The 26,359-nt window shown below is 34.8% G+C and overlaps 1 pseudogene across 1 annotated transcript in view; it reads right to left on the bottom strand.

Moving 5' to 3' along the window:
• The window catches only part of LOC143236613 (neuropeptide CCHamide-1 receptor pseudogene), a 37,372-nt pseudogene extending 11,463 nt beyond the window's left edge, over window positions 1-25,909 (bottom strand). The window contains exon 1 of the transcript XR_013019600.1: window positions 25,745-25,909. The product of XR_013019600.1 is annotated as a neuropeptide CCHamide-1 receptor pseudogene (transcript). The remainder of the gene's footprint in view (window positions 1-25,744) is intronic.
• Between the last annotated feature and the right edge of the window lie 450 nt (window positions 25,910-26,359).

Below are 26,359 nucleotides of genomic sequence, written 5' to 3'. Positions count from 1 at the left end.
CAAATCTGTTCTGAAATACCTATAGTTCCAAACTGAGTTAGGACTACTTGTACAATATGTGAAAATCTTCAATCTGATTCAAATATTACTTTATATAGATGTTACATTGCGATTAATACTAAAAAACGGTGAAACAAAATAACATGTATTAACGCTTTAAACACTTTGTTTTAATGAAAGTTTCTGAAACACTTATGATTATAGACTTCACGAGTTCTTTGATTTACTTACCAGCACAAGATGTAAATCTTCTATGTAATTTACAAGATTGTATAAAGTCTATACCAGTTCTATACGTGTAACACAGGTGATAAACTTCGTCAGTCACTAGGTCATATAGAATCTATGAATCTACTAACACTATAAGTAAATAGATAATTTTGTTTATTATACTGTTGATGCATCAGCTTTGCTACTTGTTGAAACAGTGTTAACCTACTTCATAACTTATCACGGTCATGTACAATAAATGGGATCATATGGTCTATATACCTGTTGATTTACTTAGTTGTATACATGTTGACGCAAGTTGTTGTAACTCCATAGACCATACAGAGTTCGAGTTTATTTGTTTGCTAACTAGCTCCATATATGTTGTACAGTGTGTTAATTTCCTGTAAGTCACCGGATGAAATAGAGTCTATACAACCTCTATTCTTGTAAGCATAGAGTGCCAAACGTCTTCTAAGTCACATGAAATCTACAAGTCTGACAACTCTATATACATGCTGAAACAATGATGTTAAATTTCCTTATTTCCTCATAGCTAACTAGGTCATAGAGAGTTCATGAGATCATTAGTATATCTATAATTTCTGCGCTTACTGTATTAACTTTCTTCATAGATCATATAATATTCGTGGTTGTTAACTTAATCGTTTATTTAATTTCATTTTTTAAAGATAAGGCTGATTCATAGTGCCTCAACAGAAAGTCTGAAGGCTTATAAACACTAAAAATTGGGTTTTGATTCCCGTTGTTGGCGTAGCAGAAATAGTCCATTGTTTAATTTTGTGCTTTATGACAAACAAACAGGATAAGACTGCTAATTTTTCATGTTTTTATTTCATTTTAGCCAGTAAAAAAGGCCCGGCATTGACAGGTGGTTGAGATTCTCGATTCGCAATCTGAGAGTCATGGGTTATAATCCTCGCCCTTTCAACCGTGGGGGTGTCATAATGTGACCGTCAATCCCAGTATTCGTTGGTAAAAGGAGTATCCCAAGAGTTAGTGGTATGTGGTGATGACTAGCTGTCTTCATTTTAGTCTTACGCTGTTAAATTAGGGACGGCTGGTTTGTTTGTTTTGTTTTTTGGAATTTCGCGTAAAGCTACTCGAAGGCTATCTGCGGTAGCCGTCCCTAATTTAGCAGTGTAAGACTAGAGGGAGGCGGCTAGTCATCACCGCCCACCGCCAACTCTTGGGCTACTCTTTTACCAACGAATAATGGGATTGACCGTTACATTATAACGTCCCCACGGCTGAAAGGATGAGGATGTTTGTGCGACGGGGATTCGAACCCGCGACCTTCAGATTACGAGTCGAACGCCTTAACACACTTAGCCATGCTGGGCCTAGGGACGGCTAGTGCTGATAGCCTTCGTATAGATTTGCACGGAATTTAAAAACAAACAGACAAATGCTACAACGACAAAGATTGTAATACTATTTGATTTACTTTGATTTCGATATTGACGAATTTGATTGAGTTTTAACACACAATTTACTATTTATTTTCATTCTTTCAAAAGATGTTTTGTAGTTTTAAGTATGTTTATTCCAAATTCCTGAAATTTCTGACAACAAGTTTATCACATCTTTTTATAGAGAACATACAGTAAATATTAACCGCCAAGAAGTCATAACTTAATTAGGAATGAGTGGACTAGGTAAATTACAGATCCCACGTATTAACAAATATACTAAAAACTGACACGTCACAACTATCTGTATTTGAGAGAACCCAGCTGGAACTTCTGAGACACATTAAATAATGTAATTATAGACACCAAAATAACAACAGTCTCTTGTTCAACGTGGAACATCAGAAGGTAACCAAGACTTTAAGACAATAGGATGTAGTCTTAATGTGGAAATACTGTGGATTGAGAAATCGTTTTATGTAAAAAAATACCTGGCCAATAGAACAGTGGTTCCCAACAAGGGGTTTCGCACTCCCAAGGGGTGCGAGATAACATTTGGTTTGGCCATCTTCACCTTTATTTTTAAATAAATAATTACTGTGAGGGGTGCCACAACATATTAAATTTTTTTAAGGGTGCGGAGCATAAAAAAGGTTGGGAACCACTGCAATAGAAGAATCAACAAATTTCACCGATAAGTCTGAAAATATGAGGTTCTGTGCTCTGTTGTCAAACTATGAACTGTGGAAAAGTAGATGTAATATGCGAAAGTAAAAAAGAGCACCCAACGCTAAAGCTACGTTTTGGGCCTTAGAATACACACAAAATAATACAACAACAACAACAAAAAACATGAATCGTGACAAGAATGAGATAAAATTTCCACGTAAATTGAAAAAGAGAGAAAAAAGGAGATTATGATGATTAAAAGCTATAGGATAAAACAGAGAAGGAAACAGGGAGCTAGTGAAGAGTAATAATAATTATAAACTTTCTATATTCTATTTTTATGTAGAACTTGCATATGTTTCTCTACACATGTATGTACATGTATATATTTGTGTGTGTCTACAAGAATCATTAAGAAAATTTATCTTATTAGGAAAAGAAATGTTCACTCAAATACCGTGCGACAACTTTTGGAAGCACATTTATTTCCTTATGTTAAATCACAACGTCTTTAACACAGTGTAACTTTAAAACTGCACTATCATCTTTTTAGTGTAATGTCTTCCGGTTGCTAAACTAAATAAGTAAGGATGAAAGCTAACAGAACCGCACACTAGGGAGCTGCTTTTAGCTTTAGACTGATGAGTTGAGTTTTCTGGTGAATCTACGTTTCCTTCACAACCACCAACACATAAAATGGAAAGGAATTATAGTCTTAAAATCTGCCGCTGTTCAAACCTGATATTTTTAGCCTTTCATGTAGGGAACTGTATTTATTTTCAATTTTAAGCCGCTACTATGGGTTGGTTGAAATTGGGTTTAGCTGGAAAACATACCTTGATGATTACTGAAGACATACGGTTTTATAGGTTTCTGTTGGGGCTTTAAAACTCTATGGTGGAGGCTTTGCACCTCGCAGTCTTATTTTGAAAAACTACTATGTTCATGCCTGGAAAAAGACATCGCTTGATTCGTCGAAAAAGTACTGAACCATATAGACCACGTTTCCACTACCATTAAAAAGTTATCAAGGATAAAAGATGACACGACATGCAAAAGGTAATGACTCATTACTTGTTTACCTGGACTTGCCTATCATGGTTATTGTGAAAGTTTACAGGAGAGATATATAAACATGGTTAAACAATCTCTAAACTTTACATAAAGAGCTGCATTCCAACTATTTAATGATTTCTAGATATTTTATACTGTAATAACAGCTTAAAAATTGTACGTTATGATGAAACAACCTCAAAAAGTATAAGAAATAATTTGTTTACACAATACACTAAACGAAAAACAGAGGTTGGATAATGTTGGTGAATACAACATAGACACACGTAAATGGATGAATATTTTGGAAGAAAGACACAGGTCTAAAATATTGTTAAGGGAAATACAGTTAAAATATGCTCAGGCAATGGTGTTGGATGAAATAGTTAAATTATACTCAAAATTACAAGAACCGATGCACAATTTAAAACAGAAATCCACCGAAAAATCACCCACATTGGACTATACATTCCTTGGGACTCAGCACATGAAACAAAACAAAAACTCAACATACTAAGAAACCAAATAAACACAACTATAAAACTATGCTCACCAGATAAAATTAACGATGAATTAGACAAAATAAAACAATTCTTCATCAACATCAATAAGTTTCCTCCACAAACCGTGGAAAACATTATACGCACACACCTACACAGAAAGCAAAATCAACCAAGAAAAGTAAATATATCTCACGAATCAAAAAATCACGAAACCATATACTGCTGCATACCATATATTCTCGACATCAGCAGAAAAATAACCAACATTTCGCAAAAACTAGTAACAAAATATGACATTCCAGTTAATATCAAATTTACTCAAAAACCAGGCACAAATCTGAGGTCTATACTATGTAAAAACTACACTGACAAACACCACACCAACATTATTTATAAAATACAATGTTATAACTGCCACGACTTCTATATTGGAAAAACAAATAGAAAAATGGAGACCAGATTCAAAGAACATAAAAAGTCACCTTCACACGTTTTCGAACACTGCAAGTCAAATAAACACAACATAACCATAGAAAACACTCAAATACTAAATAAAAAAACAAACATAAACAAACACAAAATTAAAGAAGCCTTACTTATACAAAGACTTAAACCCAAAATAAACCAATACAAAGGAACACCTTTATACCTATATTAAAAATAATATAATTAATAATATAAAATTACATATTCAAACATCTAACACCGCCCTCTACATGCCGACACTCAATTACACAACCCCTTTCAAACAGGTGGTCAGCTTCCGGTCAGTTACCTTTTACTTTGTGAACCTGACGATGACTGAAGAAGGTCGAAACGTTGTTCGCTCCTCTACGTAAAATATTTTCTCAAACCAAAACTCAAACTAACGTGGCAGGAGTTTAGTTTAGAGAGAGAGAAGTCAGAAGAGTTCTCTCTCCAACTGGGGTGTTCAGGAACGTTGTGGTTCCTCTTCGTCCCCTTTCGTGAATTGTTATTAGGAATAAGTGTTTTTTTTTTAAATTAATTATTATTATTATTTTTAACTCTTTGGGTGGAGGATGTCTCTCTAAATGTTGTCTTGGGTGGAGGCAAAGGCAGCACCGGAAAGAAAGGCCGAGACCTCTCCCGAAAGGAAGAAGTCAAGCAAATGTGAACATGAATACAATTCATGAATAGAATTCAAATCAAATCAAACGGCGCGATTCAGGGTCTGGCAATAAAGTTGCCTGGGATCTAGAAATCCAATGCCTAAGTTTTTTGCTGTGGGGGGGAGGAAACGGGAGTGCCCCGAGAAAACCCACTTTCACAGGACAGGCGCCGAAAGTTTTGCCTGTCGTGTGCCCGGTATCTGAAAAAAAAGGAATACATGTTAATGACATGGATTTATTTATTTACATTCTTTGTTGAGTAATTTGTGATTCTTGAAATATGTTGTAAGGTGAAATGTATTTTGTTAGTGCACTGGATAATTTGTGTAGTGATGCCGTTAGTTTGTTTCTATTTTCTGCTTTTAGATAATATTTGAGTGATATTTCCGTTATTCTATCTATTATTGTTGGTAAATTGATAATTTGATGTATATAATTTGTTGGCGTAAATGATGGTAGGCTGAATGCAGATTTTAATATTCTGTTTTGTTGTACTTGGATTTTTTGGAGTGTGTTGTTTGACATATTGTATGTTACTTGACATCCGTACTCTATTAGTGGACGGATGTAAGCCTTGTATATTTGTATAATGGTGTTCGGTGCGCATTTCGGTTGTTTACCAGTTATAGTCTTTAGATATAAAATCCTTTTTCTGATTGATGAGTGTATATTGTTTATGTGTTTTTTCCATGTTAGTTTTGTGTCGAAAGTGACGCCAAGGAATGTGATGTTTTTGCTCATGTTAATGGTTGTGTTTCCAAGTGATAGTTTTATTTTTTCTAGATTTTTTCTTTGCTTCTTTAGTTTTCTATAGAAGGTGATTGCTTGTGTTTTAGTTGGATTTAACACGACTCTCCACTTGTTGCTCCATGTTGAGACGTTGTTTAGTGATTCTTGTACGCGAGACATGGCCATTACTGGGTTTCTGGAGGTGCTCCAGATTGCGATGTCGTCTGCGTATTGTGAATTGTGTGTGTATGTTAGATTTGGAAAAGGTATGTCACTGACAAAAATTATGTATAGAAGTGGAGAGGGGACTGATCATTGGGGCACTCCTGCCGTTATATTAAATGATTTGGATATAGTTTTATTGACTTTTACTTGTGCTGTTCTAGTGGTTAAGAAATTTAAAATCCATTTGACTATCGTGGGATTTATTTGCAGGTGATTTAGTTTGTATATGATGGCGTTGTGCCATACGCTGTCGAATGCTTTTTTGACATCTAGGAATACCCCGATGGTTACTTGATTGTTGTTGTAAGCTTTGTAGATTGATTCGGTGAGTCGTGTGAGGTGATCTGTTGTTTGTCTATTTTTCCTGGAGGCATTTTGAGATTCTGGAAGGATGTTGTTCGATTCGCAAAAATGGAGGAGACGGTTGGAGATAATTCTCTCCATCAGTTTGCCAAGGCAGCTTAACAGACTGATGGGGCGGAAATTATCTGGATTTGTTCTATTAGTTTGTTTCTTGGGGATCGTTGTTATGATGGCTTTTTTCCACGTGTCAGGGTAGTACCCGGTCGCTAGTGAAATGTTCATGATGTTTGTGAGGTGTTGTAGTAGGAGAGTGGAGCTTTTTTTCAGAATAATATTTGGTATTTGGTCATGTTCGGGGGAAGTGTTCTTCAAGTTTTTGATATTAATTTTTAGTTCGGTTATGGTTATTTTTCTATTGATTGAACTTGAGTATGCTTCTAGTGTCTCGCCAGGGAATCGTGGTGAGAATAAAGCTTGGTTTGTATTTATGAAGTTGTTTACATGGTGTTGGTGTTGTGTGTCAAAATCTACTGAGTTTAGGTCGCTAAATGAGAATTTGTAATAGTCAGCTAATAAGTCAGCTTTCTCTACGTCTGTCCTTGCGATTTTATTGTTGTGTGTGATATGTTGTAGCATGTGATTTGTGTTTTTATCTGAAGCAATACTCTTGAATTTTTTCCAGAATTCTTTTGGATTGTTCTTGGTTTTTTCTAAGTTTTTACAGAAGTTTTGCCAATTGTTTTCTCTTGCTTTTTTAATTTCTTGTTTAATTTTTGTATTTGTTCTATTGATTTCTGTTTTAATGTGTGGATCGCGTGTAACGTAGTGCGTTCGTCTTAATTGTCTGCGTTTTATTATTAGTGTGTGAATTTCTGGTGTTAGAGTCCATTGAATAAGTGATTGCTTTTTATTTGTTTTAGGAATTGTGTTTTTTATGGCTTTCTTTATGGCTTCTGTCATTTGATCAACATAATTGTCTAGTTCTGTTTTGTTGTTAGCATGTTCAATTGGATGGGGTAGGTAAGAGTCCAGAGAGGCATTAAAAGTGTAAGGCCCGGCATGGCCTAGCGCGTAAGGCGTGAGACTCGTAATCCGAGGGTCGCGGGTTCGCGCCCGCGTCTCGCTAAACATGATCGCCCTCCCAGCTGTGGGGGCGTTATAATGTGACGGTCAATCCCACTATTCGTTGGTAAAAGAGTAGCCCAAGAGTTGGCGGTGGGTGGTGATGACTAGCTGCCTTCCCTCTAGTCTTACACTGCTAAATTAGGGACGGCTAGCACAGATAGCACTCGAGTAGCTTTGTGCGAAATTCCAAAACAAACAAACAAGCATTAAAAGTGAGCCAGTCTGTTTTAGTGTAGGTGTATGCGGAGGGAGTCACGTACGCCACGGCAGGGTGGCGCGGGTGAATCATGACATGGGGAAGTGGTCACTGGTGATTTCATCATGTACTTTAAAGTTAGATATTCTGTTTACCATGTCCTTGGGTGCGAGTACATCGTATGAGCCGTTGGCGGCTGAGAAGTGTGCGAGCCGTTTTTACATATATACAGTTACAATATGCTCAAGCACTGGTGTTAAATGAAATACTGATTAAAACATCATGTTATAAAATAAAATTTACTGAAGTAACTGATAATACAAATTTATTGAAGTATATGTATAATATCGGAATTTGTTAGTTTTTGGACAAAGCTACATAAGAACTACCCTCATTCTGAACTGACAGAATAGAGGGACGACAGCTGATCAACGCCATCCAGTGCCACCTCTTGGACTACTTTTATTTGATCGCACTATCGGCTTCAAAGCGCATACACGTCATTCTGGCAACGAGACGTAAACCGTGAGCCTTAAGGTTCACAATCGATTACCCTAACTATAAGACCATGCCCAACTCTTGAAGTTGCACAATGGGTTATTTTTGTGCTCCTTGAATATTAAAGTTATAAGAACTCACGTTAAAAGTTAGTTTTGTTTGCAATTAAACATAAAACTACACTACAAAATATCTGTTCTCTGCCAACAAGGGATATTAAAACCCGGTTTCTAGCGTTGTTAATTCGAAGATAGACCGTTGTGCCCCTCGGGGAGGGCGTTCAATAGGAAAATAAAGAATAAAATGCGAAATATATTATATTAGTTTGTTTGTTTTTGGAATTTCACGCAAATCTACACGAGGACTATCTGCACTAGCCATCCTTAACTTAGCAGTGTAAACTTACAGGGAAAGCAGCTAGTCTTCACTACCAACAGCCAACTCTTGGGCTATTCTTTTACAAACAAATAATGGGATTAACTGTAACATTATAACGCCTCCAGGGCTGAAAGGTCGAGCATGTTTGATGAAATGAAGAGATTACGAGTCGAGCGCCTTAACCGCCTAAGAATATGTTTGAAGAAAGAACGAAAATAGCATCATAGGAAGAATAATATACAAATAAATCATAAATATATGACTTCATTGAAAGAAAACAAAAACATATGTTTATTGTAAGAACGTCGTTGTTTAAAAACACAGAAATGTGTTGTTTCGTGTTTGATTTTTAAAAACACTTTCACGCGAAACATTTCGATCATCTGTCCTGACTTCAGATACCAAGCGTTCAAGGTGCCCTTTGTTTTCCAAGAAAACATGTATATCTACTACAGTTTTAAATGTGATGTTGTTAGAGAAAAAGTATTCTGAGTTTGACAAATTACTTTGGGATTTGAAAATGGACTTATACATTTAAAATACGTAGCTTTCGATTACATCAAAGCAACTGTTAAAAACTGTGGCGTGCGAAGGGCTCACTCTGGTTCTTACAGCAACCAATTTAATTTATAGATAAAACAAATTATATAAATGAAAATCATTTAACTTGAGAACAATAGTCTAGTTGCTTAGTCTTGTTAATTTTGTATTTCATGGTCATTTTTTTTAATGTTAATACCAACACGTAAGTCTTGTTAGGGATAACCGTATAGAATTTCTAAATGTTTGTCACGAAGATAAGGTAGTCACCACAATGTAGTATTGTTTGAAATACTATATACTTCTTTTAATACTGTAGGAAGCCTAGTGATATGAGATTTTAAATATGTGAATATCTGACAACACTTAAAAGAAATATATACGTCTATCGTGAATGACATGACTAAGTCAACTGCTTTCTAGAAAGTTCATTATGGCCAGTCACGTTTTAACTGTTTAAACGTTCAAGTTGAATATCATCACATTTCGTGTAAAGCTCCTGATCTTCTTTCTAATCGTCTTAAACCTTCTTAGAAATAGAGATGTTGTTGTTTCCAAACGAGAGCATCAACTTTGTGGGTGGTTTGGTCACAGGATTATTGTTTTGTTTTTACGACCAATGACAGAGTTCCCTTTCTTCTTGAGAATATTTTTGAACTATTTTGATAGTTGTAACTAAGTTACCCTTTCAAATAGCAGTCTTTCATTCCTTGGCATTACCAAAACAATAAAAACACCAAACAATGCACCAATACTTCAGTTCGTTAATATTTCAGTAAACAAAGTTTTCGTATTTAAATAAAAATTCAACAATATATTTAAACTCTATAATTCATTATAATTATTCATTCATGCAACTATAAATCCACGTGAATTTTACAGATTGTTTATGTATGATTAAACAAAAAAACACAATACAAAGATGACTAAATACGAAAACAATTATGTAATATTGTATCCAAAATATTTGCTTAAGCTTAGGAATATGTGAGGAATTAACGATCAAAGATACATACAGAGATGTGTATGGGTGTTCGTTAATTGGGGAATTGTTTTTTTGTGTTTTAGTACTGCTACGTTCTGTTCAGAAAACTTGAGGTTTTTGGTATTCTTTTAACCTGATCTTCAAATTATGTCGTGTTTCACCTACATAAAAGGCTGGACAACTGTTACGCTGTACTTTGTAAACGTTTTCTGATGAGATGGATTCATTATACATTTTTTAAATATGTGTTTAATTTTTATTCCACGGGTGAAAATGGTTTGGTTTGAATTTCGCGTAAAGCTACACGAGAGCTATTTGAGCCAGCCGTCCTTAATTTAGCAGTGTAAGACGAGAGGAAAGGCAGCTAGTCATCACTACCCACCGCCAACTCTTGGGCTACTCTTTTATCAACGAATAATAGGATTGATCGTCACTTTATAACGCCCCCCCTTTCAGCTGAAAGGGCGGCCATCAGTCTGTTAAGATGCCTTGGCAAACTGATAGTGAGAATTATCTCCAACCGTCTCCTCCATTTTTGCGAATCATACAACATCCTTCCAGAATCTCTAAATGCCTCCAGAAAAAATAGACAAACAACAGATCACCTCACACGACTCACCGAATCAATCTACAAAGCTTACAACAACAATCAAGTAACCATCGGGGTATTCCTAGATGTCAAAAAAGCATTCGACAGCGTTTGGCACAACGCCATCATATACAAACTAAATCACCTACAAATAAATCCCACGATAGTCAAATGGATTTCAAATTTCTTAACCAATAGAACAGCACAAGTAAAAGTCAATAAAACTATATCTAAATTATTTAATATAACGGCAGGAGTGCCCCAAGGATCAGTCCTCTCTCCACTTCTATACATAATTTTCGTCAGTGACATACCTTTTACAAATCTAACATACACACACAATTCACAATACGCAGACGACATCGCAAACTGGAGCACCTCCAGAAACCCAGTAATGGCCATGTCCCGCGTACAAGAATCATTAAACAACGTCTCAACATGGAGCAACAAGTGGAGAGTCGTGTTAAATCCAACTAAAACACAAGCAATCACCTTCTATAGAAAACTAAAGAAGCAAAGAAAAAATCTAGAAAAAATAAAACTATCACTTGGAAACACAACCATTAACATGAGCAAAAACATCACATTCCTTGGCGTCACTTTCGACACAAAACTAACATGGAAAAAACACATAAACAATATACACTCATCAATCATAAAAAGGATTTCATATCTAAAGACTATAACTGGTAAACAATCGAAATGCGCACCGAACACCATTATACAAATATACAAGGCTTACATCCGTCCACTAATAGAGTACGGATGTCAAGTAACATACAACATGTCAAACAACACACTCCAAAAAATCCAAGTGCAACAAAACAGAATATTAAAATCTGCATTCAGCCTACCATCATTTACGCCAACAAATTATCTACACCAAATTAGTAATTTACCAACTATAAGAGATAGAATAACAGAACTTTCTCTCAAATATTATCTAAAAGCAGAAAATAGAAACAAACTAACGGCATCACTACACAAATTATCAAGTGCACCAACAAAATACATATCACCTTACAACATATTTTAAGAATCACAATACACTCAACAAAGAATCTAAATAAATAAAATCCATGTTATTAACATGAATTCCTTTTTTTTTTCAGGTACAGGGCACACGACAGGCAAAACTTTCGGCGCCTGTCCTGTGAAAGTGGGTTTTCTCGGGGCACTCCCGTTTCCCCCCACATCAAAATCTTTAGGCATTGGAGTTCTAGATCCCAGCCCAGGCAACTCTTTTGCCAGACCCTGAATCGTGCCGTTTGATTTGATCTGGATTTGAATGAATTATATTCATGTTCACATCTGCTCAACTTCTTCCTTTCGAGACAGGTCCCGGCCTTTCTTTCCGCTGCTGCCTTTGCCTCCACCCAAGACAACATTTAGAGAGTCATCCTCCACCCAAAAAGTCAAGAATAATAACAATAATTAATTTATTAAATAAAAAAAACAAAAAAACTACCACTTAATCTTAATAACAATCCACGAAAGGGGACGAAGAGGAACCACAACGCTCCTGAACACCCCGGTTGGGGAGAGAACTCTTCTGATTTCTCTCTCTAAACTGAACCCCTGCCACGTTAGTTTAGTTTAGTTTAGTTAGTGAAAGGGCGGGCATGTTTGGTGTGAAGGGGATTCGAACCCGCAACCCTCAGACTGCCACCTGGCCATGCTGGGCCGCGTTTTATTAATGTGCTAGTCTTTAGAAATTTCTGATAGATGTACGCTAATATTTGCTATGTATGGGATGATGAAAGCAATTAGGTTTTATTTGTTTCGTAGAGTGCTTGGGTTTGTTTGTTAAATGTCTCTTGTCTGTGGTTTTTTAAAACTTATTAACAGTTTTTATATTTACTTTAGTAAGAACTGGTTAATGTTAATGAAACATTGAGTTAAGTGTATAACTTCTTTATCTATGTTTTTTGTGCTGCATATGATGTATGTTAAACCTAGGAAGAATTTTATAGTGCCTAGATTGTGGTGGTTTACATGATTAAAAAACCAGTTTATGTAATTTGCGTTGTATGTGTTTTTTTCTATGAATTTTAGTGGTGAAACTTTGGGAACTTTGTGTGATGGTAACGTTTGAAAAATCCATCGTTTAGTTGTATATGAAGGTGACTATAGCATGTTGTTCTATGTGATGTAAAAAAAGAACGGCCAAAGTACCTGGAACAGGATTTTACATGACAAATCCGTGTAACTGAAAGAATTACAAATTTTTGTATTGAAAACAAATAAATGTGGCTAAGTGTAACAATTCATTCAGATGTTCCTGTTTTATTTTTGGACCATGTGAAACAGTTTCTGTAGTACGTTATATTGTTTCATGACAAGGAATTTGAGGAAATAGGTTTACGACATCAAAGCTGGACATAATGACATTACTGTCTAAACTATGTAAGTGTTATAGACGGTGTAGAGTGTTTTTTAATTGAGTGCTTATTTAGGAAAAATAAGGTTCCAAATTCCAGTTAAAGTATCTACCAAGGTTGTAGTTTAGAGATTTATAAGAAGACGTAATTGGACTTATGGTTATTAAACTTTAATGGAATTCTGGTAAACCGTAGATTTTTGGTCTTCTAGGTTGGTTTGTATGCAAAAATTATAAAATGCAGAGATCATTGTTTTTTCTTCTAATAGTATTTTGAGTTGTTTTCTCAATTTTTTGTTGTATATTGGGTTAAGGTCAGTATTTGTCTCAGTAAAGTCAGAAGTATCATTCAATATATTTACCATTAGTCAAGTGTTTGGTTGTTAAAATCTCGATCGAGTTTTCTTTATCGCTTTTTTGGATGAAAATTTCTTTGTTGTTCCTAAGAAGTTTATACCTTTTCTTTCTGCTGATGACAGACCTTGTTTTATAGGCTTTATTTTGTTTAGTATTTTTGAAATTTTTTGATCAAATTAATCTTGGAAGTTTTTTAATGGATCTCATCTTGGTTTGGTCGGTGTGTGTTTTTGTGTTTTGCTTATAGCAAACACACATTGGACTATCTACCTGCTGAGTTGGTTTGGTAGGAAAATTGCTTCATTAAATTGTCCTCGTTTTTTGGAATGTTGAATGTTACTGAGGGCTGTTCTTTGTCTTCAGATGAATTAGATGTGGATTCTTGTTGTTGTCGTTTTTGGATTTGAATTAGTTGCTTTTGATTGTGTTTGAGATTTGATTTTATTATTATTTTCCCGCAGAAGTCTTCAAGATTAGTTTTTAAATCCAGCACTGGAATGGGGAGAAGTGCCTGGTCTGTGTTTGATTTTTGTCTTACATGCGAAGTTTTAATAGTTTTCTGTCTAGCTTTCAACTGATAGTTAAGCCTTTTTAATAACTGATTTTATGTATGAATGATAAAAGTACGTTGTAACCTTCGGGTGTAGTTAAGTTGCAAGGTTATTGTGAATGCTCAATTCTTTCTTACGGAGACTTTTCTGCGTTTTTTCTTTAAAGTATTTTAAAAGTTTCACTTGAACTTTTCCTATGGTTCCTAAAGAACATCAAAATCCAAGCCCATATCATATGAGTAAAAAATAACACAGTTTTTTTTTTCTGAACGGAACGTCAAAGAACTAAAACATGAGCTTGACCTTAACAGAAGGATAATCAGTTTGTTAGTCAACACCATTGCTTGAGCACATTGTTACTGTATATATGTAAAAACGGCTCGCACACTTCTCAGTCGCCAACGGCTCATACGATGTACTCGATTTCATCATCGCACCCAAGGACATGGTAACAGAATATCTAACTTTAAAGTACATGATGAAATCACCAGTGACCACTTCTCCATGTCATGTATGATTCACCCGCGCCACCCTGCCGTGGCGTACGTGACTCCCTCCGCATACACCTACACTAAAACAGACTGGCTCACTTTTAATGCTTGTTTGTTTGTTTGTTTTGGAATTTCGCACAAAGCTACTCGAGTGCTATCTGTGCTAGCCGTCCCTAATTTAGCAGTAAGACTAGAGGGAAGGCAGCTAGTCATCATCACCCACCGCCAACTCTTGGGCTACTCTTTTACCAACGAATAGTGGGATTGACCGTCACATTATACGCCCCCACGGCTGGGAGGGCGAGCATGTTTAGCGCGACGCGGACGCGAACCTGCGACCCTCGGATTACGAGTCGCACGCCTTACGCGCTTGGCCATGCCAGGCCAGGATAATCAGAGAAGCTTTATTAATAAAATCAAACATTTTACAATTAACAAACACCCAGGCACATCTCTCTCTATATATCTTTGATCGTTAATTCACATTCCTAAACTTATGCAAATATCTTACATAAAGTATTTTATAGTTTATTTTTATTTGTTCTGTTTTGTGTTTAGCCTTGGATATATAATTGTACAATTCACGTTGATTAATATTTATATAAATAAGTAACTGTTTGTTTGGTTTTGAGTTAAGCACAAAGCTACACAATGGGCTATCTGTGTTCTACGGTATTTTTCTTTAAGTCCGCAGACATACCACTGTGCCACCAGGGGGCCAAATAAATAACTAAAATTAATTCTATAATTTAAATACATTGTCGCATTTTCAATGTTAATTTAAAAACTTGTGTACTTGATAATTATGGTAATAGTGATAGAAACGTGTTACCTGTTTTCAAAATTAATCTTACTGTTAAAACTGTAAGTTGTAATCTAATAGTGTTTATAACAGTTTATTGTGATATAAAGTAAATGTAAAGTTGGCAAACTTATCTGATATGCAGTTGATTAATTTATTGTTTAGAACTCCGCACAAAGCTACACAATGTGCTATCTATACTCTGCCCACCACGAATATCGAAACCCTGTTTCTAGAGGTGTGTTTATGTAAACATACCTTATTTTATTCAACTACAGTTCTGTATCAATTAATTTACAAGATCGTATGCAGAAACGTCTCAAAAAGTATTCATATAGAGATAAGAATATGGTTTTAATCGAGCTGTATAAAAGTATTTTAGATCTGAATAAGTCAGAAAGCCCATATAAATTCTATTTAATGTAATGTTTAATTTTGTTTCGGAAGCTACATGCGAGTTTAGTGTTGTTTACATAAAGCTGCCAATGCTCGAAAAAAAATGACATGCTGTTTCCAAGAGTTATATCAAAGTAAAATCAGATGAGGGTCCAACATCCCTTATGCTCTTCCTCACTGTGTCAAGTTTAGTGCTGATAGTCAAGAAATGCGGAAACGTATGAGGAATGTGTAACTGTGAGATACGAAGAAACGGACACAAACTTAGGTTTATTTATTAGTTTGTTAGGCCTATTGGTTTATCATTTTTACCAGCTTTTAGCGTTTAATAGGTCTATTAGATTTTAACTTCTACAAAAGTTCACAAAAAATAAACTTCTACAACAATACACAACAAACAAACTTCTAGAACAGTTCACAACAAATAAATTTCTACAACAGTACACAACAAGTAAACTTCTACAATAGTACACAACAAATAAACTTCTAGAAGAGTTCACAGCAAATAAACTTCTTCAACAGTTAACAACAAAGAGACATCTACACCAGTACGCAACAAATATAACAGTGCACAACAGCCATTCTTCATAAATCATCGTTTTTTTAAACTGTAGATGGTAGAAAGATAATTATAACCCTCTCCGTCATCAAAAATTAGTTTTTTATATCCGGAGTGAACAGAATACAGATACCAGGTTGCTTAGCTTTGCGCTCAAAAACCACCAACAATCAAAATCTACGTTTGTTAAACTCATCTTTCGACGTCCAAGAAGAAACGTCAAAATATAATAATTTATACTATTGTATAAAAGTGTTAAAACAAAGTCAAAAATTAGATTTCAGTCTGCTTTCAAAAAAACAATGGAAGGTAAATCACAGGTGAAACATCAAAATTTTATTTGAAAAACTCAATGGAAGTGCTTGAGCTCAGCAAACAATTTATATTTTACGTCCCCCTTTTGCTTTAATAACTGCAGAGTCTTTCAGGCATTGTTGCAACATATTTAATCAAAGCGTTCTTTTGGATTTTACTCCAAATGTCTCTAATACATTCCCGTAAAGTTTGTTTGGAAGTAACTTTTGATTTATCAAGTTTTTGATCCATCAAACTCCAGATTTGCTCAATTGTGTTGAGATCGGGGCTTTGTGGGAAACATTGCATCACTTGAATGATTCCAGCATCTTCTTCTTTAGTTAAATAATTTCTACAGAGGTTGGATGAGTATTTTGGCTCTTTATCTTCGTGGTATTAGAATCATTTACCAATAATACGCAAACCATTGGATTTACTATGACGGATCAGTGACTGTTGGTATTTGTATTGGTCCATTATTCCATTTATTTTGCAAGTATCTTCTGTCGCCTTAGCAAAATGACACTTCCAAACCATCACACTACCTATCCCATGCTTCATTATACAGGTGCTGTGCATTATAAATAAGTATCTTTCACATTTCTTCGGCCGGATGAACAACTTGCGATTTGTATCAAATATTTCAAACTTGGACTCATTAGTCCATAGCAACATTATCCAATTATCAACAGTCAAGTTTTATACTTGTTGGCAAATTTCAGTCTCTTGACAATATCTGGAGATAGAAGTAAAAGTTGTTTCTTTTTTAACTGCTACACAACCAAATATTCCATTTTTGTTGAGTCTTCTTTATACAGTGTAACTGGACACTTTTCTGTCGTTTGTTACATAAACGTTTATCTCGTGCTTGAGATCAGTGTTAGTCTTCCTTCTGTACCGGAGGATGCATAAACGAAGATATTTAACATCTGTATCATTGAGTTTAGGTGTTCTACCTTTTCCTTTCCTATTTTCAGATTTACCTGTCTCGGTCTCAAGGTCTAATGTGTACTTTACTCTTTCGGAATGTTTCTGGTCTGCAGCAATCAAGTAAAGATTTTATTCAATCTGTCTGTTCTACTGACAATATTTTATGCTTTTTGGACCGTAGTATGGCAACAAAACTTCATATATAATATTCAACACAATATTTTTATCCAAGTTTTTTTGTGCAGTGCTATCAAATTGATTTATCATAGTATATACTGGTACGAAACTCTATCTTCTTTTTATATAGTTAAAACATTGCATGAAATGCCATTACAATTGTTTCATACCATAAATATGATCAGTATATTCATTCAGATAAAACACTGATGACATGCCCTTGGTACAAATATATGGAAATTATAAAGAATGGTAAGTATTCTCACTTGAGACTATTCAGTTGTCAATGATCATTGAAACGTTATCATTGTGTTCAAATTTACATTCTGTAATGACATGGAAGAATAAATCCCACAAACAGGAATGAATGAGAAAACATTCTATTGTCCTAACTCTGTATGTTGGTCATTAAGATAAAATTATTTTCTTTGTGTATTCATCTATTTAAGCCGCTCTCGACGTAATGCTTACAAAATATGTTGTTGTTGCTTTTATGTGAATGTGTCATAAACATAACTCCTAGTCGCGGCAAAATGGCTTGCAGAATGGCTCTCAGGTATTATTGTTCATTTCACGTACAAACTCTTTAGTAGCTCATAGTTCCATCTCCAGACCGATTTGATATGTAATTAAAACTACAGCTATTGAGGAATTCCCTTTTGTTCTAATAACCGTTACTTTACTCTAGCGTAATGATGAAATCAGTAGTAATGCGCCTGAAAGCTGTTAGCAAGAGCCAAAACAAGATAAGAGCAATATCTTCATCCTGATCACCTGAGGTTAATGGTGTTTCAAGGAACATTGCTAAAGTTAATCATTAATTATTTTTCAGAGATGATATATTTAAATGACGTTTACTGATGAAGAAAATAGCTTGCCAATTTAACTGTTGTACATGTATGGTTAAATGGTGTTTAACTGTATTTATTTTGATTTGTAATGTTTGAATTTCCCATTAATCGGTTCCATGATTTTACCGTTAAAACTTGTTATTGATTCTCTGTCAGTACTGGGAACACAATGATTCTACGAGTCTGTATTGACGGGTTTCTCTCCTTTTGACTTCACAATCTGTCTACTAGTTGTCCTCATTCCTTCAGCTGACTGTCTTTATTTTCATTAATGAATATTTACTATTTGTCTCCCTCTTTTAAAAATATAAAATACTTTTTTCGCATTAAACACTATTTTTTCCATTTCTCTACTGACTGTCGTCTACTGTTTATTTCACTCCATTGTCTTATTCATGTTTTCTCTTTTTCTCTATAAATTTGTGTGTTTGTGTTTTTTTCTTATAGCAAAGTCAAATCGGGCTATCTGTTGAGACCACCGAGGGGAATCGAACTCCTAATTTTGCCGTTGTAAATCTGTATACTTACTACTGTACTAACAGGGGGGCCATAAATTTAATTAGCTGATTTATTTTTTATCTGTATACCTTTTTTTTTCCCTTAAAGTTTCAATATTTTTCATGAACTATCAGTCTGTCTCTATTAATGTTCTTTCTGGTTACTTGTGTTCATATTTCGTCTGTTGAATGACTATTATTTAACTAACGAATTGCCTTTTTTCTCTATTCCTTTCATTTAAGTAGCTCATGTCAGTTGTAACACGATTATATTAGGTTATTCTTCACTTTACTCACTCTTTCTAATTCTTTTGTTTGGCCGGCAAACTTTAATTATATACAAAGTTTATATATATAAGATAGGAACACTATCTAATTATAAAAAACTTATACATTTCTTAACATACATAAGAACACCAACCGTATCAATATAGTATTACGTGACACTTCGTTTGTTTTACTTAACCTATTCACACAATAACGGCACTGACAAGCTATCTTTCCCTCCTCAAAATGAAACAGACAATGATTTTGTTGTTCTACACACATATACATTTACAATATTACATCATAAAGAAGTAATTAAAGAAGATGTTGTAAATAAATATACATTACATGAACATTTGAAGTGAGTTAAAGTCGTTCTCTAAGAATGATCTTCAGATGTTAATAATAAAATGCATTTGCTTATCGTTGTAGAGGAACGTGAGTTTTGGCGCCATGTTTTTCACGTACTTATTTCCTTCTATTTGTTATTTTGGATTTCGCGCAAAGCTACATGAGGGCTATCTGTGCTAGCCGTCCCTAATTTAGCAGTGTAAGACTAAAGGAAAGGCAACTAGTCATCGCCACCCATCGCCAACTCTTGGGCTACTCTTTTACCGAGGAATAGTGGGATTTACCGTCATATTATAACGCCCCCACGGCTGAAAGGGCGAGCATATTTGGTGTGACGGGCATTCGAACCCGCAGCCCTCGAATTGCAAGTCGAGTGCCTTAACCATATAGCCATGCCGGGCCCGTCTCTATAGAAGCTGAAAAATCGCACAAAAAAGTGTTTAGAGCAGCAACGAGTTTCTAAACTTTAACCTAAGCCATTCAGAGCATCGTCCTATCCACAGCCCAAGAGCTATATCTGAAAGGACAACATTTTGAAAAACTACCGCCTTGTACCTGAGTCACTTTTATAGATTTAATATTTCAATCGTAACTTTGAACTAGACAGTTGTTACTCATGACACTTTTGTTCAACTAAGGCTTGTTGTTTGACCCACAAAATGGTGGATGAGAACAAGAGTACAAAATCATGACGTCATTTGAAAACTATCTCATAAGCGGTTTATGTCACGGGTAGCATGTTCGAAACCCTTGTGCTATACTTTATAGACCCTTAATTTGTTACGTTATGTTACACTATTATATCATAAAAGCACTCCATAATGGATAATGTGCAAGTCTTCTGTGAGTTTAAAATCTCTTTCTTAGCCACACTTGCCAGCCTACCAGATTTTTATACTACTCACTTTTGTGTTAGCCTACTAGGATTTAAAATATATTTTTAATCGTTACGTCAAACTGCTGGATTTTGAAAATCTCCTCTGGCTTATTTGATCAATTCACTTCAGTTTAAGAACTTCTCAGTATGTGCATGTTTTGTCTCTATTAAAATTTCTAAGTCATTTGGCACTAATACGTAAAGGATAAATTTCAATTCAGTTTCTTATTAAAGAAAGGTTGGGTAATTATTACTGCTTTTTTTATTTCCAAAGAACATTATTTAGGTTGTGTTCGTTGTTTACTAACTGAAATTTGAAAACGAATGAAACCCAAAATGAACAAGTAATGAAGTTTAGTTTAGAAGTGGGTGTAACTATTTACTTTTCAACAACAAACATGTGAACGATATGAAAAAAAAAAAAAATACAATTTGAGTCTTTCTAGCCTACGTTAAGGCGTGAGTTAGGTCCGGCATGACCAAGCGTGTTAAGGCGTGCGACTTGTAATCTGAGGGTCGCGGGTTCGCATCCCCGTCGCGCCGAAACATGCTCGCCCTTTCAGCCGTGGGGGCGTTATAATGTGACGGTCAATCCCATTATTCGTTGGTAAAAGAGTAGCCCAAAAGTTGGCAGTGGGTGGTGATGACTAGCTGCCTTCCCTCTAGTCTTACACTGCTAAATTAGGTTCGGCTAGCACAGATAGCCCTCGAGTAGCTTTGTGCGAAATTCAAAAAACAAACAAACAAAACAAGGCGTGAGTTAGTAGTTATCATGAACCCGAAGATCACGGGTCGCAGCTCGTTGAAAAAATGTATTTCAAACATTGGACTCATGGATGCGTTGTAAGAGTGACAATCAAATTCTATTATTTTATTAGGAAAGAGCTGCCCAAGAGTTGGCGGTAAGTGTTGTTGATTAACTGGTGATTTTTTTTTCTATTAGTTCATATAAGAATGTTTGTGCGACATTCCTGCGATAAAAAACAAAGACTTGATATCAATACTTTCTCGTCTAAAAGTGAATACTGTATTTTATTTTCATAACATTAAACACGTTCATAATCATATGCTTTAAATATACATTTTTTAACATTATTAAAAAAAAGAAACACATACACACACATGTATATATATTCATGCTTTTATGATTATTATCGTTTTCATGAAAAGTTCAGGAATCAATAGGACTATTTTGAAGACTACTATTTAGGATAAAATTCTGATATAAACACTTTTATGTTCTTCTACCATTCAGGATTACATTCTAGCATTCAAACAGCTGTTTCTCGAATGGACTCCTACTTGATATTAAATGTTGGTTTCAATACGTTTGTTTGTAGATTTATTATTTGTCGGTTTGTATGACTAAATTGTAGAATAAAATGCTGACATTAAGAATCTATTTGGGAGGACAATAGTATGTCGAATTGGGATCTGAGACCCCGACGTTTGAGTCCCATTAACTCCAAATAAAACAAAAAAATCCCGGATACGTAAAAAGAGTGCTGACAAAACCAAATTTTTCGGTGTGAGAAGATTAGCCCAACAGTTGGCAGCGTGTGAGAAGATTAGCCCAACAGTTGGCAGCGGGGGTGTTTTGTTGACTGGCTGCCTTTTGTCTAAACTGTCATCTCAATTCAAAAGTTAGAAAAGGCTTTTAAAAATAGCCCTAGGGTATTTTTGCGCAAAATTGAATAAACATGTTTTTCTAGGCCTACGATTTTATGATTAACATTTAAGATAAAACTTTGGCATTTTAAAATTTGCTTATAATTTAGTATATAGGAAATGGTGTTGACATTAACACTTTTATTATTAGGTTTATAATTTAGGATAATGTTCTGGCATCAGAACGTCTGATGTTAGATCTGTCATTTAAGATAATGTTCTGGCATCAGAACCTGATGTTAGATCTATCATTTAGGATTATGTTCTGGCATCAGAACGTCTGATGTTAGATCTATCATTTAGGATTATGTTCTGGCATCAGAACGTCTGATGTTAGATCTATCATTTAGGATAATGTTCTGGCATCAGAACGTCTGATGTTAGATTTATCATTTAGGATAATGTCTTTCTATTAATTCCTTCGTTTTTAGGTTTATCATAAATCATAAAATATAAAATCCTGGTCTTAATACACTTGCGTATAATCAAGGAAAAAGAAGAAGGCTTCTCTCTAAAATTAATTAAGTTTCTTTTTCACGATAGAAACGCTAGTCGTAGTTACTTCTCTACATCATGTCAGAATGTTAGTGGTGTGAAGGATTTCATGATGAGAAGTTTAGTAAGTTCTGCCTCAAATTCAATCATTTAGGGACCCTGAGAATATATAAGATTGTGCTGGTAATGTAATGAAGTCGCATGAAAAGATTTTCTTAAGCATGCGCACTGTCTATCGATAGGAGACGCTAGTCAACAAATTCTTTAAGGAATTTCCAAATACGAGTCCTAGAGACAGATAACAGTTTTCGAGATTTCATCAAACTATGTATGTGAGGAGGAGAAGCTAGTATCAGATGCAACAGTAGCTACTGTCCCTGACCTTAAGCAACCTTGGAGGACTGTAACGAATTCAAGTCTCAGCCGAAATTTTGACCAACAGCTGCATTGCTGTAAACGCTTCTAAAGGTCATAGTTCATAGCTACTATGGCATCAGTGGAGTAGGTTTAGAACTGTTCTGTTTGATGGATTCAACATGCAACTGAGTTATTCTACCCCAATACTTTGCTGCAATGCTATTGCAAACATCTTTTTCATGATGATTTATAAGAAAATTGAAAACCTATATGAGAAGTTGAGATTACATCAAATGCGATAAGGACTAATAAAACGATAAACAAAACGAGAGCGTAACAAGGGTCTGTTAACTCAGTATGATTGATTTTTATTTTTCTATAAAGTAAAACAGCTCTTGAGATATCAGAAAGTTTTGACATTTTTAACTTTGTATAATAATGCATTAAGTAATTTAACAATGTTATTTGAAAAAATGCCTAATTCTAGACTTCAGACAAGAATTTACACTGGAACAAGTGAGTCCTCAACCTTAGTTAAAGCTCAGGTATCATAGAATTATTTTAAATAGTAAAGTCAACCAATCTCGCACAACGATACGCGTAAGCTTCCAAAAAGATTAACAAATATAACAATATTAAGATCTCCAGCTTTACAGTAAGGTCAAATGAATGAACATATGAATTTATGTGGAGATTTTGTTTGCACAATGTACCTGTATCCAACTGTTACACCTGACTGAAGTGTTAAGTATAGCACTGTGTTGAAAATGAAATATCCTTACAGTAGAAGATATTAGTATATCATAGCATCATCTCTAAGACGAGCATGTCAAGTAGCAGCTAGATCAGAACCATCACTACTACTTTCTAGTTCAAGTTCAATTATTATATTCCAGAAGAGCAACACGAAACTTTGTTGTGTGTATCAGACAAAACTTAATAATATATCTGTTGAAAGAAACGATAAATATATTACTGCAATGTTGAAACACAAGACCCTCTTTTATAGAACCTATCCTAGATGTGTTGTTTCAGGCGAGAACTTTTACTTGTCCGTATCTTATTGAATAACATGAGTGTCAGGTTCACCAGTTTCTTAGATGCATGGTGGTTAACAACAAATACAGCTGCGGCTGCATTGACTACTTTAAAGTAGTAGAGGTAGAGTTGTGTTTGGCCTCTAGTCCCATGTCATGATAACTGGTTCGAACAGCCATGTTTTCAGTGGATGGTGTTTAAAGTAGTAGAGGTAGAGTTGTGTCTGGCTTCTAGTCCCATGCCATGATGACTGGTTCGAACAGCCATGTTTTCAGTGGATGGTGTTTAAAGTAGTAGAGGTAGAGTTCTGTTTGGCCTCTAGTCCCATGTCATGATAACTGGTTCGAACAGCCATGTTTTCAGTGGATGGTGTATAAAGTAGTAGAGGTAGAGTTGTGTCTGGCTTCTAGTCCCATGCCATGATGACTGGTTCGAACAGCCATGTTTTCAGTGGATAGTGTTTAAAGTAGTGGAGGTAGAGTTGTGTCTGATTTCCAATCTCATGCCATGATGACTGGTTCGAACAGCTATGTTTCTTGTAGAATTGCCAGGATCTTTCTCAATCTTTTTTATGTATCAAAAACTCTTAGGAAAAGTATCATTATGACAAATGGTACCCAGCTGTATGTGATATCTTAGGGATAGATTTAAAAGTCATTGATCATGGAAAGTTTTTATATTTTGCCAGAAAACAGATTTATCACGTACAAGTATAATTCAGACCAATACCATATGAGAAGCAAAATACCGTACAAAAATGTGACAAGTGCATCAAAACAACTATTTATATAGCTGCAGTTCAACACAGATACAAGTGAATCAAAACAACTATTTATATAGCTGCAGTTCAACACAGATACAAGTGAATCAAAACGACTTTCTACATTAACGATAACATTCTGCTTGAACACTTATGTTTCTACATCTGCTACCTTGAACAAATTCTTGAAATCAACACTTCAAATTCTAGCTTTAGTATTTAACATAGCGTTAAATCAGCGCTTTAATAACATTTTATAAACACATGTTATTAATTTATTTGTTCGTAAGACTACAATTTAACACAATGTTCTGACATAAAATTTAAAACTATCGTTTACGACAGTGTTTAGGCATCAATATCTCTGATTTTATAATTGGTCTTTAGGACAATGTTTCGATTTTAACAACTGTTTTTCTAGAATTATCCTTTATGATAAAAGTCTGGCATTACCACACTTGTCTCAATTACAACATTTTGGTGCAAAGTTCTAGTATACAGAACTGTGTTTTCTGGGACGGTTATTTTGGTTAAACTCTTAGAAACACAAAAAAACCAGTTTCTGTGTCTACTACTGTTCTGATACCAATATGCCTGACCTCAAGACTATAAATTACAGAAAGCTCTATTTATAAATCTAATATTTTGCACCAAAACGTCTCTTCTAGGTCCGCTATCTAAAATATTGTTCCATTATCAACACTGTTGTGTTAGATTTCATTTCATCTTATTCTCCGAATGTTGTTCTTCATATTAATAAAGTGAAATGACTTATAGAGAAGTGTGTGAATTCAAACATTACTGAGTTTACTAATGGCTGTTATACATATGTGTATAACAAAATAAATATATTTCAAATAATGTGTGTCTGTGTATTTTCTTATAGTAAAGCCACATCGGGCTATCTGCTGAGTCTCAAATAATGTGCTATTAATTTAAACGATATGATTCTCTTAGACTTGTTCTCGTTTACTATATGTATAAATATGAGTTTATTTGTGGGCATGCAAACAACAACAAGAAAAATATAAAAAACTGAGCTCTCAGCACTTCGTTAATATATATATACTAAAAACTTACGTATGAGATCTCTCAGTTATGAAGATTCAGCTTTTACTGGATGATGCTAAAACAAATGTTCTAGGAAGTTGCGATTGTATTCTATGAAATTTAAAACTTAATTTCAATCAAATTTTAAATACATGCTTTTTCGTTCATTCTTACTGGGTGCCTCCCATCCAGTGTGTAGCTTTCGATTAGCGATACGGGTTTTTAACTTTGAGCAAAGCGCCCTCTCTGTTTATTTAATATGACGAAATACTTGCATTTAAAATGTACAGTTTGTATTTTTCGGTGACGTACTGAAAATTTGAGTAATCAGTTATTTACGTTCTCCAGTTAGAAGATTGTATTTGTAGTTATACTTTATTTTTCTGCTTTTCAAACTGGCATGATGAATATAAAATACTGTACATTCTACAATCACTTATTAACGTTTTTGCGAAACATCGAAGAACGAATACGTTGTAAGGATCATGTGATAAATACATTTGCTTGTATTCTGCATGAATAAGAAACATAACTACCACTGACATGTCACACTTATCAGATATTGTCATGTACGACCGAGATAACCAAACGCAAATCTCATATATAAAGTAATGTAATGAAAGATCAAGATAACATTAGACAAGT

The sequence above is a fragment of the Tachypleus tridentatus genome, chromosome 13 (genome assembly GCF_004210375.1).
Source record: "Tachypleus tridentatus isolate NWPU-2018 chromosome 13, ASM421037v1, whole genome shotgun sequence".
Lineage (NCBI taxonomy): Eukaryota > Metazoa > Arthropoda > Merostomata > Xiphosura > Limulidae > Tachypleus > Tachypleus tridentatus.
The sequence above is the reverse complement of the archived record's forward strand: the minus strand, read 5'-3'. Positions and strand labels throughout refer to the sequence as shown.